This window comes from Aquarana catesbeiana, linkage group LG01, assembly GCF_042186555.1.
Source record: "Aquarana catesbeiana isolate 2022-GZ linkage group LG01, ASM4218655v1, whole genome shotgun sequence".
Lineage (NCBI taxonomy): Eukaryota > Metazoa > Chordata > Amphibia > Anura > Ranidae > Aquarana > Aquarana catesbeiana.
Genome location: NC_133324.1, coordinates 94,703,851 through 94,723,406, shown reverse-complemented (window position 1 = coordinate 94,723,406; position 19,556 = coordinate 94,703,851). Strand labels below are relative to the sequence as shown.

At 42.9% G+C, this 19,556-nt stretch overlaps 1 protein-coding gene across 4 annotated transcripts in view; it reads right to left on the bottom strand.

Annotated features, from left to right (window-relative positions):
- The window catches only part of LOC141132932 (C4b-binding protein alpha chain-like), a 126,182-nt gene extending 124,273 nt beyond the window's left edge, over positions 1-1,909 (bottom strand). For 2 of the 4 annotated variants that reach the window (XM_073621942.1, XM_073621950.1), the window contains exon 1: positions 1,768-1,900. The gene's annotated coding sequence lies outside the window, so the exon portion shown is untranslated. Of the gene's footprint in view, positions 1-1,767 lie in introns of all 4 variants that reach the window. The other 2 variants (XM_073621967.1, XM_073621958.1) reach the window with 2 other exon arrangements.
- Positions 1,910-19,556: the final 17,647 nt, after the last annotated feature.

Genomic DNA, 19,556 nt, shown 5'->3' with positions numbered 1-19,556 from the left:
GGGAAGTGAAGCCGCAAGGCTTCACTTCCTGATTCCCTCACAGAGAATGGTGGCAGCAGCAGCCGAGAGCCGAGCGATTAATCGGCTTCGGCTGCCGACATCGCTGGACTCCAGAGCAGGTAAGTGTCCATTTATTAAAAGTCAGCAGCTGCAGTATTTGTAGCTGCTGGCTTTTAATAATTTTTTTAGGCGGACTCCCTCTTTAAGTTCTCCCAGCTGAAAACAAGCAAATCCTAGAATACAGCTCAAACTGTACTTCTCCATGCAGTTCTCAAACAAGAGACTGCCACTAGGGAGCACTGCAGGGGAAAGGCTGCAGTTTAGTTTGCTTATGGGCTTCATCTTGTATCTCATACAGTTAGGTAATTGTTGAGATACAGTAGATGATTCTGTTCTCTCAGGCCTTAATTGACAGGTAAGAGGGGGGATTTGTCTGACAAATTAGTTTATCTTTTAACCTTTTAAATGATCCCTATTAATGTTCTCCACCATCACAGCATAATGTTTCCCTATAGTCTGCTCAGTAATTGTTTTTTCTTTTCCTCCTCTCGGCAAACTGGTGAAACCAACATCTAGAGTTTGGAAACATTTCCCCAGTGCCATTTCTGCTGAGAGCAAAGCTGCAATTTGCAAATATTATGAATTGTTCTTTTCCAAATGCTACAAGGATGACAAAACACATCCTGGCACACCAGAGGTGCCCTAAAGACATTAAGAAATACTTTATGGAATGAAATGATAAGGACCAGAATGAAAGTGTGGGGTGATTTTCCCTCCAGAGTTTTTATTCCAGAAACACTCTTTTTACTGCTTCTGGATCATCACAAAGTGTTTCTTCGCCAGCAGCATCTTCAAGTAAGGAAGTGTTACAAACCACGGCCTCCCAAAAATACACAATTCCTTCATTTATAGAGAAAATGACACCTGAAAATCAGGAGCACATTGATCAAGCTCTTCATAGAGCAATATATGCTTCTGGATCAGCATTTATAGGTAGTATTTATAGGTGAAATGTTCTTTTCATATACAGTCCTTGGTATTCCATTTGTAATAAAGAATAGAATTTTAATAAGCAAGATTAGTTTATTTACTGAATAAACTGTACTTTTATTTTAAGCATATTACTTTTATATACACTGAATTTCAACTTCCCAGTGTAACAAAATTACTTTAAATTAGAAAAACTACTTTTTTTAAGTTTTCCGAAAATTTCTATTTTTTTCTAGAAAAAATGTTTCTTTTTCCCATGACTTCAAGATTTATGGAAATTTACGGAAATTTTAAATCTCTAAACCAACTTACTTTAACACACACAAGTAGACTTGTGCTTTTCGCTGTAACAAACAATAAAAATCACATGCAATTTTTAGATGTCGGAGCATGTAGATGAGCATTACATTGCATACTATAGGTGTAAATACACTCTCTGCACATTTACTGTTTCTTGAGTAGATCTTCATTATCTTTGGTTGTCAGAAAATTGTCTTCATTATCTTTGGTTGTCAGAAAAAATATTTCATGTAAGACAGAATGGGATAGAACAGGAGAAAATTTGGAAACCACCAAATGTCGCTGAAAACAACTAGTGGTGCTTGCTTACTTATTGTTTAACTGCTTGTAACTAATTTATTAATTGGATCGGCAATTACCTACTTCTGATTAAAAAAATAAATATATATGTTCAGCATCTGGAACAAGGGAACACCAAATATGTAACAATATCAGTCTTAATCTTTCAACTCTAAATAACAAGAACATAAACCTTACCTTGTGGTAAGCTCCACTCTCACCAGTGAAATGGGGGCCAATACTTTGTTGTCACTGTTCTAAGTAGAGTGTGTCAATATATCACCTGGTCAATGCACTGAATTCTCTGTTAATAATTACACTTCTGTTTTACTTAGATTTAAAACAATATACCATTGACCTGTGTCTATGTTTATTTTATACCTGCAATAAACAATTTTGGGAAGTTCCCTTACCAGGATCACCTATCCGAAACTTGGATGCAGTCAGTGTACAACGTTTTAAGTACTGTTGTGCATGGGCGCTGGATCTCCAAAATGTAAATCACTCAACTGCAATCATATATTGTAGAATTTTATGTGTTTGGAATTTGGAGACAAGACAAAGGTACTTGGTGCATCCAAACTTTATTTTTAACATATCATAGAACTTACATGGTGCCAAACCTGATCAGCTACTGCAAATATCAGGACTGTATACCTTGTTCTGGTTAGAGTTGTTACCTTTCCTAGAAATAAAAATGGCAGTGGTGATGGATGCGGTTTGTTGCGGATGTGGCAGGAAGATACATTATTATAGGATGGTCACAACTGACACCGGATCTTGTTATTCCTAGTTACAGTATATTGTAATTCCCAGTTACATTATCTGTGATGCTTTATATTATGTTTATTGTAATTCCTATTTACATATCTATCTAATATCTGTTATCGTAAATTTACAGTAGTTAACCCCTTCAAGCCTAAGCCTTTTTCTGACGCTTTTGCAAGTTAAAATCAGTATTTTTTGCTAGAAAATTACTTAGAACCCCCAAACATTATATAAATATATATATATTTTAGCAGAGACCCTAGAGAATAAAATGGCAGTTATTGCAATATTTTATGTCACACTTTATTTGGGCAGCAGTCTTTCAAATGCAATTTCTTTGGAAGAAATACACTTTAATAAATGAAAAAAAAAAAAAAACAAGTTATCCCATTTTTTTAAAATATAATGTGAAAGATTATGTTACACTGAGTAAATAGATACCTAACATGTCATGCTTTAAAATTGCGAACACTCGTGGAATGGCGTCAAACTATGGTACTTAAAAGTCTCCATAGGTGACGCTTGAAACATTTTTAACGGTTACCAGTTTAGAGTTACAAAGGAAGTCTAGTGCTAGAATTATTACTCTCACTCTATCGATCGCGGCAATATCACATATGTGTGGTTTGAACACTGTTTACATTTGCGAGCGCGACTTATGTATGCGTTCGCTTCTGCGTGTGAGCACAGATGGATGAGGCACTTTAAAAAAAAAAAAAAAAGTCTAATTTATTTTATTTATTTTTTTTTTTTTACACTGTTCCTTTAAAAAAAAATGTTGATCACTTTTATTGCTGTCACAAGGAATGTAAACATCCCTTGTGACAGTAATAGGCAGTGACAGGTATTCTATAACACCCCAGATCCCTCCTCTGCACTTAAAAGCATTCAAAACGCCAAGTTTGGCTGTTTTGAATACTGTAATTTCTTTTAAAATCTGACCCCTTTAAGGCTCCAGTATACCGGAAGTGATGTCATAACATCGCTTCCAGGTTACTAGATCTGAGACCCGATCAAAGCCGATTCCGGCTTTGTTCGGATCTCTGGCCAGCCGGCAGACATGCCGGCTGGTCAATCGGGTCTCCTGGTGGGACATGACCCCCCCCTCCCGCTGCTTGTGATCACAGCCGAGCAGCTGATTAGCCTCATCAGTTGTTATTACAAGAAAGCCGACCGTCTGCTCTACCCCGGCATCACCCTGGTACAATCCCTTGAAGCAGAAGGCCGCATAATTGCGTTATGTTCGTGTGAAGGGGTTTAAATAAAGTTTTGTAAATAAAACAGCAACCTGTCCACGTATCAAGCTGAAATATTAATGCTGCACAATACTGTGACTTTGAAGGCACATTCACACAAGCAGCAGTAGTCCCAAAGCAAGGACAAGGCAAATTGCATTGGTGGGCACTGAAAAAAAAGTAGAATATGTTGCATTTTTGTACATTCTGATGCACTGTACCTACCATGCATCATACCATGGTGTAGCTATTGTGCATTATGAGCACAGTGGCACATACTGCGGTGTGAATGGGTCCTGAGTTATGTCACACAACCTGTACAGAGACCGACCCACAAGGGACATCAGAGATGGAAGACTTTCCTCGCTTTAGGCAGAGGGTTGATGGAGCAGATTTACCTTACAGTATCACAACGTAATTGTGATATATTAGTAAATGTCCAAAGTACCTGCTGTGCTAAAGTTGAGGTTTATAATAATATTCACCACCAATGGCAAGAGTGTTGCTAGAGTGTAGGCGCAGGTGCAGTCTGTACTCACCACTGTGGGTGGCTCAGAAGGTAAAGGACGTAGTGAGGGACTTGGTTCCTCTATGATTTCCTGCGGTCTCCTGGGGAACAGCTGTCCAATTGAACGCTGGAGCCCCTTGTGACCTCAGCGGCCATCTTGGGTCAGGGCAGTGTCTATTTAAGACTCTGGCTCCTAGGTTTGGCAAGTGGCTAGTGTAGGGACAGGTTCCCCGTCTGTCAGGAACAGAGCATAGCAACAGAGAGAGGTTCCAGAGGAGTAGGGAAAGTGCAGGGACTACGCCATCTCCATGTAGGAAACTTCTCATTTGGGTGTGGACCAGCCAGGCCACATTCCCACTCCTCGTTGCAGAAGCTGTCAGTATTATTTCAAGATAACCCTCCTCTGCTTCAATTTTTTAGTGGCTTTCGTTGGCTGAGCCTACACATTGGATCTAATCGTGTTCTTGGGACTTTCTTAATACACTATTCTCCTTCACTTTGGCCTCTGTGTGGTCTCTGCGCGCCGACAAACCGCGCTGCACCCTGCTCACAAGCCAGAAATAACTCTAATAATATGTATATATCTGGTGGTCAGCACATTATGTTCAGTACATACAAAAATGAGCCAAATGTACAGAGAAAGTTCTAGCATAATTAGTAACCATATTGGTGTATACGTTTATATAACTCAAGACGATGCCATGGCTTCACCAATCATCAAGTTGTGTAATTAACGCTGTACTGTTTTCTGCTGCCACTGCTTTGGTGTTTGTAGAAGCAGTTTTTGGTTCAGGGGCTTTTTTGTCAATCTGGCAAATTCTCCAACCAGTCTAGGATATAGCCCATGAGAAAAGTGAAAAAGGCGGGACTTTGTATGAAGCGCGCAGTCAATAGTGAGGGGTCAAGAAATTGTATATATTATGTAAAGCATGATAAAAATCTTCCATAAAAATAGGTACATAGGTCACAAAAATTCATCATTTATTGCATGTATTTATATTATAATGATATTACACATTGCATGTACAAGGGTTCATAATTCATCTGTATTACATATGTCTATATTACACTGGTGTTACACATTGCATGTACAGAGGCTCTACGTGTTTCGTGGAGTATTTATATCCACTCTTCAGGAGCGACAATGTGTGTTAGCTGAAAATAAAACATAATAAGTATAATAAGTTTCAAGGTCAATGCTTATAAAGTATACAAAATTATAAAAATGTATATAACTTGGGAATAACCCCTGGTTATGAATATACTCACAACTACCATGCAGTAAGAGTGCAGTAGTGTGAGCTGGTGGCTCCCTGAAGGGGCATCTTTTTCGGGAGCTGTGCCAGCAACTGGTGCACGCGGGACCCCCCCACATGACAACACCGGGGGTGGACGGAACTCCAAAGGGTGGTGGTCCCTGGGGGTTGTGTGGGTGATGAAAGACATCTTGAGGGGTTTCTGAAAAAAATGTGAAAGTGAATGGAATGACGTGTGGGAAAAAAAAAAAAAAATGTAAAAATGTTGGTATGAAAGTGTGAACAATATGAAGGCAGGGCATTGCACCCGTGTCAGTGATAGTGAACAGTGAAAACTAAACCAATTAGAACAATTGTAATGTGTAATATGCAAATCCAAAAAAAAAATAGGATGCAAAAAATGTTAGTGAGTGCATTATCTAGGATACCTTACCTAGTACAGAGAGATGTGAAACAATGAAGTGAAGTGCTGGGTGCTGGCAGTGTGTGGAGGGATGACCAACCTGTGGGAAATGCCGACCCCGAATGGGACACATAAGGGCGCGCATGCCAATCACTCGCAAACGCCACGCTAGCATGCAGAAAAAATGGGGGGAGGCGTCTGAGGCCGAGAGACCAAGTCTCGCGGCGTTTGGCGCCAATGTCATCCCTATATGCCGCTGATGGAAAACACCAGGCGCAACGATGCTCAAAAGAGCACCGCACGCGTGGTGTGTAAAGCGTGACGTCGATGCGCGGCGGTATCCCAACCCTCCCAAAGGGACATGGGGAGGGGGGGAGACCCCGCGGTGTGCATCGCAACTCCCGGAAGTGAAGTGAGGATATAGCCCATATCCACTCCATCTGAAGGCAACGGTCCAAAGGTCACCTGTGTATGGCTTTTCAAATGTGACCATTGAATTTGTCAATTCTTTGGGTTCATCAGCTATGGCAATCATACCTAGGTTCTTCCTGACAAATTGCAAATAAACCAAATGTTCTTTTTAGTTTTGAATGGCATAGTGATGGACTAGAATACCTGTCAGGTTTGTATTACTGTATTTCTCTTAGTGACCATTGTTACTGGGACTAAAAGTGAAGGAAAATCCGTTATTGCACTCAGAACAGCAAAAGAGGGGAATTCTTCTACTGAAAACAACTGCCTAGAAGCAGATTTCTCTCACTTTAGAAACATTTCCTTTCACTTCCTGTTGTGTCTATAGGACAGATAGTTAAGAAAAATCTCTGCTATAGGATGGAAAAAAAACTCAGGGGGGTTATAACCATTGGCTAATCATTATGGCTTCCTATTATTCCAGGGGTTTCAATTTCTACACTTGACACATTCTCCTTCATTACAAAATCAGTTGGTTTGGTGGCCAAGGCTTTCGATTTGGAACAGTAGACGGTACTCCTTACAACCTAGAGAAGGAAACATTTCCCTGAGCACGCATTTTTCTTGTGCATCCTTTTACAGAGAAAAAGAACCCAAAAGGTTAAAGTTAGGATTTCATCATCATGGCACATAAGTAATTAAACAAGCTGTTCCAGGACAAGCTGTTCCATTTAGATGAGCCACACTGTGTCAAAAAAATGGTAAGAAGCTTCATAAGGTATTCCTAAACTACGGAGGTGGCACAATAGAGGAAAAATAAACATTTTGAATCAAGAGACTGTTTGGATCAATAAATTACATATTTTTTGTCCTAAAGGTAAAAATGAAGAATGACATTTACCCATTGATATGCTTTTTTGTGATTATCATTTAATTTACTTTTATTGTGATACATTACTGTTATATATTTTATTTCTTATAGACTTGCACATATTTTTTCATGCAATTACTATATTGTTTATATATGAAGAGACATGGAAAGAACTAACTGACCATAGGCGATATTCATACACAGCTCTCGCAGCAATGCTTGTGTGGGTTAAGGTCGGATGCTTACCTTCAGAACCTTTGTTATACTTTTTGGACAATGAGAAGCCTCAGAACATATTCATGTCAAGTTTCCCATCAGCTCTGACGGGAACCTTTTTGTCTTATAGACCTATGCCATATGTTCCTTATTTAAAAAGAGTGCAATGAAGTTCAACAAAGCACTTGACTGCTACACCCAAACACTGTCATAGGGGAGCAGATCACATACTCCCCCCCCCATACCTAGGAGTTCCAGGTGATCTTGCCTGCTGTGGAGGAACCAAGGAGCTGCAAAAGAAGCACAAGTAACCATAGTATAAGTAGGTACGGGCACGCTATTTGCAGAGGCACTGTTACTTTGCCTGCATGGGTAAAGTGATAGTGTCTCTTTAAGATGTATTTTTACCCAAAACATTTTTGCCTAAAAAAAAAATCCACCAGTCACAATAATATTCACAATAAAGCTTTTTTAGGTATCAACCAATCTTGTTGATATTAATGCGGATTTTGATAAAATGGATGACTGAAAGCATGATTCAGAGGCATTTTTGGGAAGTCAATTAGAATAGCAATACGTTTAAAAGAGTAATATTGTATATTATTAAAATTCTTCATAATATTCTATACGTTTTATTTAATTTGGGTTTTTTAGGCAGTTTTGATATGAAAGATAAAATGGGAAGTTTGATAGGACACAGAGGTGATAAGGTGGAGTAACTAAAGTAACTATATATTGACAAGTACTCTGACAATTCTGACTGCTGACAAGTGACTCTTACTCCTGACAAATGACAATGACCCCTGAAAAATGACTCTGACTTCTGACAAATGACTCTGACTCCTGACAAATGATTCTGATTCTTGACAAGTGACCCTGAATCCTAACTAGTGACCCTGACCCTTGACAAGTGACATTGACTCCTGACAAGTGATGCTAACTCCTGACAGATGACTCTGACTCCTGACAAATGACTGATTCTTGACAAGTGACCCTTACCCTTGACAAGGGACTCTCTCTCCTGACAAGTGATGCTGATTTTTAACAAGTAACATTGACTTCAGACCAGTGACGCAGAGTGCTGATAAGTGACAATGACATTGGTTTTAAAGAGCAGCAGGAGCAGACAGGAGATGTGTTGTTTAATGAGTAAGAGATGGGTCTTACAATTTACCTTTTGGATACTTGACTCAATGTTGAAGGAAGAAGACAGCGTTTTGTATGAGGGGCATAGTTTAAACTAAGATACACTATATTAGCAAAAGTATTGGGACGCCTGCCTTTACATGCACATGAACTTTAATGGCATCCCAGTCTAATGCCCCGTACACACGGTCGGACTTTGTTCGGACATTCCGACAACAAAATCCTAGGATTTTTTCCGACCGATGTTGGCTCAAACTTGTCTTGCATACACACGGTCACACAAAGTTGTCGGAAAATCCGATCGTTCTAAACGCGGTGACGTAAAACACGTATGTCGGGACTATAAACGGGGCAGTGGCCAATAGCTTTCATCTCTTTATTTATTCTGAGCATGCGTGGCACTTTGTCCGTCGGATTTGTGTAAACACGATCGGAAATTCCGACAACGGATTTTGTTGTCGGAAAATGTTATCTCCTGCTCTCCAACTTTGTGTGTCGGAAAATCCGATGGAAAATGTCCGATGGAGCCTACACACGGTCAGAATTTCCGACAACACGCTCCGATCAGACATTTTCCATCGGAAAATCCGACCGTGTGTACGGGGCATTAGTCTGTAGGGTTCAATATTGCGTTGGCCCACCTTTTGCAGCTATAACAGTTTCAACTCTTCTGGGAAGGCTGTCCACAAGGTTTAGGAGTGTGTCTATGGGAATGTTTGACCATTCTTCCAGAAGCGCATTTGTGAGGTCAGGCACTCATTTGGATGAAAAGTTTACAACCAAAAACGTAAATTTAATTTATTGAGATGTTATGTGATAGATCAACACAAAGTGGCACATAATTGTGAAGTGGAAGGAAAATGATAAATGGTTTTCCAAATTTTTTACAAATAAATACCTGAAAAGTGCCCGAGTTTGTATTCAGCCCCCTTTACTCTGATACCCCTAACTAAAATCTAGTGGAACCAATTGCCTTCATAAGTTGCCTAATTAGTAAATAGAGTCCATCTGTGTGTAATTTAATCTCAGTATAAATACAGCTGTTCTGTGAAGCCCTCAGTGGTTTGTTGGAGGAACTTAGTAAACAAACAACATCATGAAGTCCCAGGAACACACCAGACAGGTCAGGGATAAAGTTTAACCACTTCAATACCAAGCACTTACCCCCCTTCCTGCCCAAGCCAGTCAGATTTCATCCCTGTCACTTTTTAAATGACAATTGCGTGGTCATGCTACACTGTACCCAAACAAAATTTTTAGAACTTTGTTCCCACAAATAGAGCTTTCTTTTGGTGGTATCTGATCACCTCTGTGGTTTTTATTTCTTGCTAAACAATAAATATATTTATATATATATTATTTATACAATAATTACAATACAATATATTATATATATATTATTTATACAATAATAAAAAGAGACCAAAAACTTTGAAAAAAAAAGTTTTTCTTTGTTTCCGTTATAAAATTTTGTAAAAAAGTAAGTTTTCTCCTTCACTGATGGGCACTGATAAGGCGGCACTGATGAGGTGGCACCAATGAGATGGCACTGATGGGCACTGATAGTCGACACTAATGGGTGGCACTGATATGCAGCACTGATGGGCACTGATGGGCAACACTGATGGGCTCTAAAAGACTGCACTGATGGGTACTTATGGGTGGCACTGACAGGCGGTACTGCTGGACACTGATAGGTGTCACTGCTGGGCACTGATAGGCGGCACTGATGGGAACTGATGGCTGGCACAGATACATTCTACTGATAGGCATCACTGATGGCACTGGCAAGCATCTTTAATGGGCACTGATTGGCAGCTGCCTGGGCACCGATTGGCATATCCGTGTGGTCTAGGGTGGCATAGCTGGTGGTCCTGTGTGGTGGCCATCTCTGGTGGTCCTGGGTGGGGACACACCACACCACCGATCACCGTGCTGTGCGCCCCCATGGTCACGCGCTGGCAGTTATCCTGAGAGACATCATTTGACGTCCAGTCAGGATAACTGAACCACCGGCCGCCGTCATTTTGCTATAGGCTGGGCGGGAAGTGGTTAAAGCAATGCTAGGTTAAAAAAAGATATACCAAGCTTTGATCATCTAACGGAGCACTGTTTAATCCATCATCTAAAAACGGAAAGAGTATGGCACAACTGCAAACCTACCAAGACATGGCCGTCCACCTAATCTTTATACAGGCTGGGCAAGGAGAGCATTAATCAGAGAAGCAGCCAAGAGGTCCATGGTAACTCTGGAGGAGCTGCAGAGATCCACAGCTCAGGTGTGAAAATCTGTCCACAGGACAACTATTAGTTGTGCACTCCACAAATCTGGCCTTTAAGGAAGAGTGGCAAGAAGAAAGGCATTGTTGAAAGAAAGCCATAAGAAGTCCCATTTGCAGTTTGCGAGAAGCCATGTGGGGGACACAGCAAACATGTGGAAGAAGATGCTCTGGTCAGATGAGACAAAAATTGAACTTTTTGGCCTAAAAGTAAAATGCTATGTGTGGCAGAAAACTAACACTGCACATCACTCTGAACACACCATCCCCACCGTGAAACATGGTGATGGCAGCATCATGTTGTGGGGGTGCTTTTCTTCAGCAGGGCCAGGAAGCTGGTCAGAGTTGATGGGAAGATGGAGGGAGCCAAATACAAGGCAATCTTAGAAGAAAACCTGTTAGAGTCTGTCAGGGGAATGTCAGAATCAGAGCCTGTCAGTATAGGCATTTCCCCATGTGCCTGCGTGGTAGAATTGCACATCAGCGCGTACCGTTTCACAATCAGCGGGTACGAGCGCGTGTCCCGAACGGATCAGCTCACGTGGGTGCACGACGCAGCGCATCAGTACGAACGCGTGTGCGCACATTGGGACGTTCCCCTGGCGGGCCTATATAAAGACAGCTATGTCCTGTGTTTGTTGCTGGTTTGTCTTTTCAGCTCCTTTTATCTGTTCCTGAACCTGTGTACCTGTGCCTGCCCGTTGTGACCCGGATCGACCTTGACCTTGCTTGAACCTCTCTTGTGCTTGACCCTCGGCTGCCTTCTGGACTTCTCTACCTGCCTGATCTACCCGTGTTTGACCCTCGGCCTGCTCCTGGACTTGCCTCTGCCTCATCCTGGTGTGGATCATCTGCCTGCTTGACTACCTGTGTTTGTCCCCAGGCCTGCTCTTGGACTTTGTCTCTGCCTCACCCCAGTGTTGGATTACCTGCCTGTTTGACTACCCGTGTTTGACCCCAGGCCCGTTCCTGGACTTCTGCCTTGTGCTTGACCCTCTGCATCCGGCTTCAGCCTTCATCTCCAGATTCCTGCTCAGTCGGCTTTGGTGAGGTGTCAGCCACCCTGCACAGATCTCTTATCTACCTGAAGAACCACCCAGCTACTCTACTACCTGCTGGCAACCCATGCTCCTTCGTGCCCAATACCCGCTGTGCCATTCCCAGAGGGTATCGTGCGCCCAGCTGCAAGGGGAGCCTCTCTCAGCAACTTGGCCTTGGTGAGTACCTGACAGAGTCTGCAAAAGACTTGAGACTGGGGCAGAGGTTCACCTTCCAGCAGGACAACGACCCTAAGCATACAGCCAGAGCTACAATGGAAAGGTTTACATCAAAGCATATTCATGTGTTAGAATGGCCCAGTCAAAGTCCAGACTAAATCCAATTGAGAATCTGTGGCAAGACTTGAAAATTGCTGTTCACAGACGCTCTCCATCCAATCTGACAGAGCTTGAGCTATTTTGCAAAGAAGAATGGGCAAAAATGTCACTTTCTAGATGTGCAAAGCTGGTAGAGACATCCCCAAAAAGACTTGCAGCTATAATTGCAGTGAAAGGTGGTTCTACAAAGTATTGACTCAGAGGGGCTGAATACAAATACAGGCCACACTTTTCACATATTTATTTGTAAAACATTTTAACAAAACCATTTATCATTTTCCTTCCGCTTCACAATTATGTGCCACTTTGTGTTGGACTATCACATAAAATCCCAATAAAATATATTTTCGTTTTTGGTTCTAACATGACAAAATGTGGAAAATTGCAAGGGGTATGAATACTTTTTCAAGGCACTGTATAATCTAGTGGAAATTCCCTGGCTTGGGTTACTCCAGAAAGGTAGATTCTCATCCATCATTTTTTTTTTAATTTAACTTATGTCATTTTTTTAAAGCTTTTTTATTTTTTATTTTTTCATATGCATTCATTTTTTTCTGTATTTTATGGTATTGATGCAGTGGGTGGGCTGCACATAACAGAGGCTAGGCACATCTACAATCCCTCTGCTTTTCTAGCATAATCTCTCTCCTCTAATGTAATCAGCAGCAATTTTTTTATATTTACAGTATCTCAAAAAAGTGAGTACACACCCTCGCATTGTTATAAATATTTTATTATATCTTTTTATGTGACAACACTGACGAAATGACACTTTGCTACAATGTAAAGTAGTGAGTGTACAGCTTGTATAACATTGTAAATTTGCTGTCCCCTCAAAATAACTCAAGAAACAGCCAATAATGTCTAAACCGCTGGCAACAAAAGTGAGTATACCCCTAAGTGAAAATTTCCAAATTGGGCTCGAATAGCCATTTTCTCTCCCTGGTGTTATGAGACTTATTAGTGTTACAAGATCTCGGGTGTGAATTGGGAGCAGGTGTGTTAAATTTGGTGTTATCGCTTTCACTCTCTCATACTAGTCCCTGGAAGTAAGTAAGTTCAACATGGCACCTAATGCCAAGGAAATCTCTGAGGATTTGAAAAAAAGAATTGCTGCTCTACATAAAGATGGCCTAGGCTATAAGAAGATTACCAAGACCCTGAAACTGAGCTGCAGCACGGTGGCCAAGACCATACCAAGGCCAAGACCATTAACAGGACAGGTTCCACTCAGGTCAGGCTCGCCATGGTTGACCAAAGAGTGTACGTGCTCAGCGTTATATCCAGAAGTTGTCTTTGGGAAATAGACGTATGAGTGCTGCCAGCATTGCTGCAGAGATTGAAGGGGTGGGGGGTCAGCCTGTCAGTGCTCAGACCATACGCAGCACACTGCATCAAATTGGTCTGCATGGCTGTCATCCCAAAAGGAAACCTCTTCTAAAGATGATGCACAAGAAAGCCCGCAAACAGTTTGCTGAAGACAAGCAGATTAAGGACGTGGATCACTGGAACCATGTCCTGTGGTCTGATGAGACCAAGATAAACCTATTTGGTTCAGATGGTGTCAAGCGTGTGTGGCGGCAACCAGGTGAAGAGTACAAAGACAAGTTTGTCTTGCCTACAGTCAAGCATAGTGGTGGGAGTGTCATGGTCTGGGGCTGCATGAGTGCTGACGGCACTGGGGAGCTACAGTTCATTGAGGGAACCATGAATGCCAACGTGTACTGTGACATACTAAAGCAGAGCATGATCCTCTCCCTTCGGTGACTGGGCTGCAGGGCAATATTCCAACATAACGACCCCAAACACTTCAAGACGACCACTGCCTTGCTAAATAAGCTGAGGGTAAAGGTGATGAACTGGCCAAGCATGTCTCCAGACCTAAACCCTATTGAGCATCTGTGGGGCATCCTCAAACAGAAGGTGGAGGAGTGCAAGGTCTCTAACATCCACCAGCTCCGTGATGTCGTCATAGAGGAGTGGAAGAGGACTCCAGTGGCAACCTGTGAAGCTCTGGTGAACTCCATGCCCAAGGGGGTTAAGGCAGTGCTGGAAAATAATGGTATCCACACAAAATAATGACACGGGCCCAATTTGGAAATTTTCACTTAGGGGTGTATTCACTTTTGTTGCCAGCGGTTTAGACATTAATGGCTGTGTGTTGAGTTATTTTGAGGGGACAGTAAATTTACACTGTTATACAAGTTGTACACTCATTACTTTACATTGTAGCAAAGTGTCATTTCTTCAGTTTTGTCACATGAAACGATATAATAAAATATTTACAAAAATGAGAGGGGTGTACTCACTTTTGTGAGATACTGTATATCATTCATTATAGTCAGGGCACTGGAGGCATAGCTGCAGGGAAAAAAAACATAAGTTGCCTGCCCATCCAGAAAGCAGAGGAAAGGCCAGGCAGCAATACATGGAGGAAGGAAATTCTATCACCAGAGAGAAGGGCACAGAGCAGCAAAAATTCTAGACATACTATCCAGTGTAGTTCGGAACACTTCCCCAATCACATATAATGGACGGTCCACAGCAGTTAAATGTGAAAAACACACATTGAACATCAGGGTTAATCCATCTTCCCTCAATGTTTCTCTCCTCATCTTGTGAGCACCACTGTGTCGGAACCCAGCTACCTGCTCTTACTATCTCTCACTCTCTAGGGTCATTAGTACTCACTCAGAGGGCTCTGAGTTGGCCTTTAGGCTTAATGCATCCAGCTCACTTCTCCTTTTATGTAATTCCAGAAACAGGACTGCTGCAGCTGCTCCTCTAGTTCAGTACAATTCACCTAGGTTTCATTGGACGTTCCTATATGGACATTAGTATGCTCCCCAGGGAATACTGGCCTGGCCTTAAAGGCCTTTTGCATTCTCACTCTCAGTCCACTCAGACCACGTTTAGTCAGAGAGGACAACTACAGTCAGCTCTTTTGGGTATTGGACTATCTCACCCAGGGACTTCTGCCCCACCCAGGGCTTTGGCTGTGCTGACTACATCTGCATAGCTGTGGGGTCTTGGCCTCCCATGCCCTGACTGCCTAAGGTTCCTCCCATCCTGGCTTTTATATGGGCACTGACTACACTCACCAGGCCCAGTCTGGCCATTGGACATGTTTGGTATCGATTTACTCGGTGTAACATCATCTTTTATATTTTAAAACAATTGGGTATTATATTGTATTTTTGTGCATTAAAACTAAGTTAAGTGTATTTTTTCCAAAAAGTTAGCATTTGAAAAAACGCTGCACAAATATCGTATGACAAAAACAATATGCAAAACCCACACCATTGTATTCTCTAGGGCCTCTTCTTAAAAAAAAAAAATTTATATAAATATATATATATATATATGTAGCGCTGGTAGATTTTCAATCTACAGCTTATATGTAAATTTAGTGGGTCGTCTGTTCTGTATATAGTTCAGATTTAATCTATGGCTAAATTAGCTTCTGTTCCAGCTTTGGTTGTGTTGCGTGCAGTTCCACTCCGTCGCCTGTAGATGTCGATGTCACTACAGACCGGAGCTGGAAAGCAACAGGCTGAGGTGTATTGAGTGCTCTTTTTTCCCAGAAGTAACTCAGCAGAGGTTGTCCCCTGTGATGCATTCTGGGAAGGGGTATTTAAGGGACAGATGCCATTTTTTTGGTCTCTTTCTTTCCACCTGCTGGCCCTCCTGGCTGACAGGTATGTGCTAGGAGTCCTACCTCGTGGTCCTCCAGCTGGAGGACTGCATTGCTGCAACGTGTGGGTGGGCCCAGAAGTCTGTCTGGGGCCTACCACTACTACTGCAGGGATGGTCCTGTGCTGTCTGTCCTGCGGGAAGAAGCCGGACAATTGAGAAGATCCAGGGGAGGACCCGTCTTGGAAGGATCATGCGGAGCGCTGGTCTGGAGAGGGGCCTGGTGACCCAATTGGAGGACGCATCTTAAATTCAACCTACCACATAGTACTGCCGGGTCGGCTTAAAGGTTCTGGTACTGTGTTGCTGTTCATTTAAAACTACTACATCCTGTGGCAGAGGATCGTGCAGTTACATCTGTTCTTCTCAAGTCTGTGGCAGAGAGATTTTTGTTCGTGCTATGCTCCGGCTGCTAGGTCAGTGAGAGAGGCCTATCCAGGTGAGCAAAAGATATTCAAGTACTCAAAGATCAAAGACAGAAAAGGTATTTGAACTTCCCTGAAACTCCCTCTCTATCTCTTTCCTGCTACTTCCTTCGTTTATCTCCCATTAAAGCATTGGAAAAAGTACTAAAGTGACTGGTTCATACGTTGTGAATACAAAGTTCAACATGGACTCTAGGTTCCTGATGTGGTGAAAATACAGGTAATGGGTGGCGGCAACAGCCCAATCAAAATCAGCAGCTCCTAATGGAGTTAGTGCTACATGTGGGGGTGTCGTCCGGGATTGTTAGCCGTTACCCTCCCGCAACTTGAGAAAGTATTTCACAGAGAGTCTGTGCTAAAGAAGAGTTTTCTGGACTTTGTCACTTTTCTAAAAGAGGAGAGGGGGTTAAACTGCAGGATTGCATTTCTAACTGCGTAGGCTGCGGGCGAGAAGTAAAAGCCCGGGAGCTGCGTGACCAGAGGAGCAAGTGGGAGGAGCTACATCTACTTGCTGCCCTGTGGGACGCGTGTGTGTGTGTCTGGCGCCAAAGGAGAACAGAGGCCTCATGATCGTGCTTAGAGGATCAGAGTGCAGCCATGTCTTCTTTTCCGTTAATACCGTCAACCATGGGATCCAAGATGTTTCCCACAAGTACCGCTGTGGGTGCTATGCTGACCGGAACCCTGCTGAGGGATACAGGCATTCGTCTGAAGCCGCAGGGGTGGTTCGTACTATACACTGTTGGAGATATTGAAGGGCTGGGCATGCTTTGCCACAAGTGCGAAGGACTGGCCATACATCTCCGTCCATTTGTTTGATGTTTGCAGCGCGGAGAATACTTATTCACAGTGGAGCAACCTACAATGTTGCCCCGTGCTTATCGTGTGGACTGGGCTACAGGGATTGCTACGGTGGAAACTACTGCCATTACTGCTGGAGAGCAACAGGCCGTGGTCTCATCTGCTACCGTGAGTGTTCCCGAGGGAGATGTCGCTGTTACCGCTTCATCAGCTGACATCACCTTTATTTCTACTTCTACTACACCTATTCCCGTTGCACCTGTTCCAAGGAAGGTGGGATATGTGAAGGCTTCCTGTGGCCGTGGTTGAGGCCTGCCCCAAAGACTACCCGAACCGGAGCCGGAGGAATATATGGATCCGGAGAAGTCCACGTCAGGAACGGGTGAGAGATCAAAGGGGAACATATCTATTCCCGTTGCACCTGTTCCAAGGAAGGTGGGATATGTGAAGGCTTCCTGTGGCCGTGGTTGAGGCCTGCCCCAAAGACTACCCGAACCGGAGCCGGAGGAATATATGGATCCGGAGAAGTCCACGTCATTAACGGGTGAGAGATCAAAGGGGAACATATCTGGGACTCTTTGTAAATATTTGCCAGCGGAAGAGTTGAGAGACTCGGAGATAGGTTCTATGTTAAATCTCTTCGGTGATGATGATTTGTTTGAGACAATGTCACAGGAACTATTGTGGGCCCAGGGTGAAGATGTTGCTTCTGCCCTTACTTTCTCAGAATGGATAGCCATGGATTCTGGGAAGACATCACCTTGTGTGGAGCCACACAGTACTACCAAAGAGACATTGTCGAAAGTTGCCAGTTTGTTTGAGTTTGAGCCGATGCCCATCGGATCTATGGTGCGCAAATCACCAAATTCTTGTGTGCCTCCTGGTTTGGGAAAAAACAGAGCTTTACCTAGACTTGCCCGTTTACAGAGAGTGCTCACCAAACGAGTTGCTACAGAATATGGTCTGGAATTTCCTTATGTTACTGAAGAGGTTATGCAGGAAATTGAGGCCAACCGGGAACAGTGGTACCGTGAAGCTGTCTGGGACTATTTGTCTGTACCAAAACCTTTCCGGAGAGCTGGGTATTCTGCTGCTGGGGATGAACATTTCAATGGATGTTTGCTGCATTGGAACTATGGTCGGCACATCTATGCTGACAAGATGGTCATTTGCAGACCCGGAAAAGATGACATTGTTTATTTTATCACCACTGTGGATAAACAGGGGAAGAAACCGACTTTACCGGATCCCCAGTTTTATTGGTGATTATGCAAAGGGACTGTTATCTTCTGTTCTGCTAAAAGAAAAGAGAACTTTGGGGTATATAGCCAGATAGTGTCAGGGTTTAGAGAAATCCGTGGTCAAGAGACTTTATTCACCTCAGCGCTTCTATATCCAAAGACTTTTTGCTAGCTGGATTTTCTTTTACTGAAATGGTATAATTTGCCCAGAGATAGTTACTATAGTATTATAGTTTTAGTTCATTTTCATTAGAAGGAAAATATGTGGGGAAGAAAGTGTCATTCTCTGGGGAATGAGGCTTTGCTCCAAAAATTGTTTAGTGATGCTACTGTACATTTTTGTGTGTTTAACTTTGTTTCTTTTAGGAACAACTAGATCTCCTATGAAGCTGTTAGGCCTTTCAGCTAGGTAGATAGTGGGGTTTTGTGACATTACTGATGTGGATATCCTATCCAAGTTTTAAGTTCTAATACGTTTTAAGTTTTAAGTTCAAATACCTACTCTCAGGCTTGAGAGTCATTTTTGGCAGACATTGAGGACAACGTCTATTGTAGTGGGGGGAGTATGTAGCGCTGGTAGATTTTCAATCTCCTGCTTATATGTAAATTTAGTGGGTCATCTGTTCTGTATATAGTTCAGATTTAATCTATGGCTAAATTAGCTTCTGTTCCAGCTTTGGTTGTGTTGCGTGCAGTTCCACTCCGTCGCCTGTAGATGTCGGTGTCACTACAAACCGGAGCTGGAAAGTAACAGGCTGAGGTGTATTGAGTGCTCTTCTTTCCCAGAAGTAACTCGGCAGAGGTTGTCCCCTGTGATGCATTCTGGATAGGGGAATTTAAGGGACAGACGCCATTTTTCTTGGTCTCTTTCTTTCCACCTGCTGGCCCTCCTGGCCAACAGGTATGTGCTAGAAGTCCTACCTCGTGGTTCTCCGGGCCGGAGGACTGCGTTGCTGCAGCGTGTGGGTGGGCCCAGAAGTTTGTCTGGGGCCTACTACTACTACTGCAGGGATGGTCCTGTGCTGTCTGTCCTGCAGGAAGAAGCCGGACAATTGAGAAGATCCAGGGGAGGACCCGTCTTGGAAGGATCATGTGGAGCGCTGGTCTGGAGAGGGGCCTGGTGACTCAATTGGAGGACGCATCTTAAATTCAACCTACCACATAGTACTGCCGGGTCGGCTTAAAGGTTCTGGTACTGTGTTGCTGTTCATTTAAAACTACTACATCCTGTGGCAGAGGATCGTGCAGTTACATTTGTTCTTCTTAAGTCTGTGGCAGAGACTTTTCTTGTTCGTGCTACGCTCCGGCTGCTAGGTCAGTGAGAGAGGCCTATCCGGGTGGGCAAAAGATTAAATCTT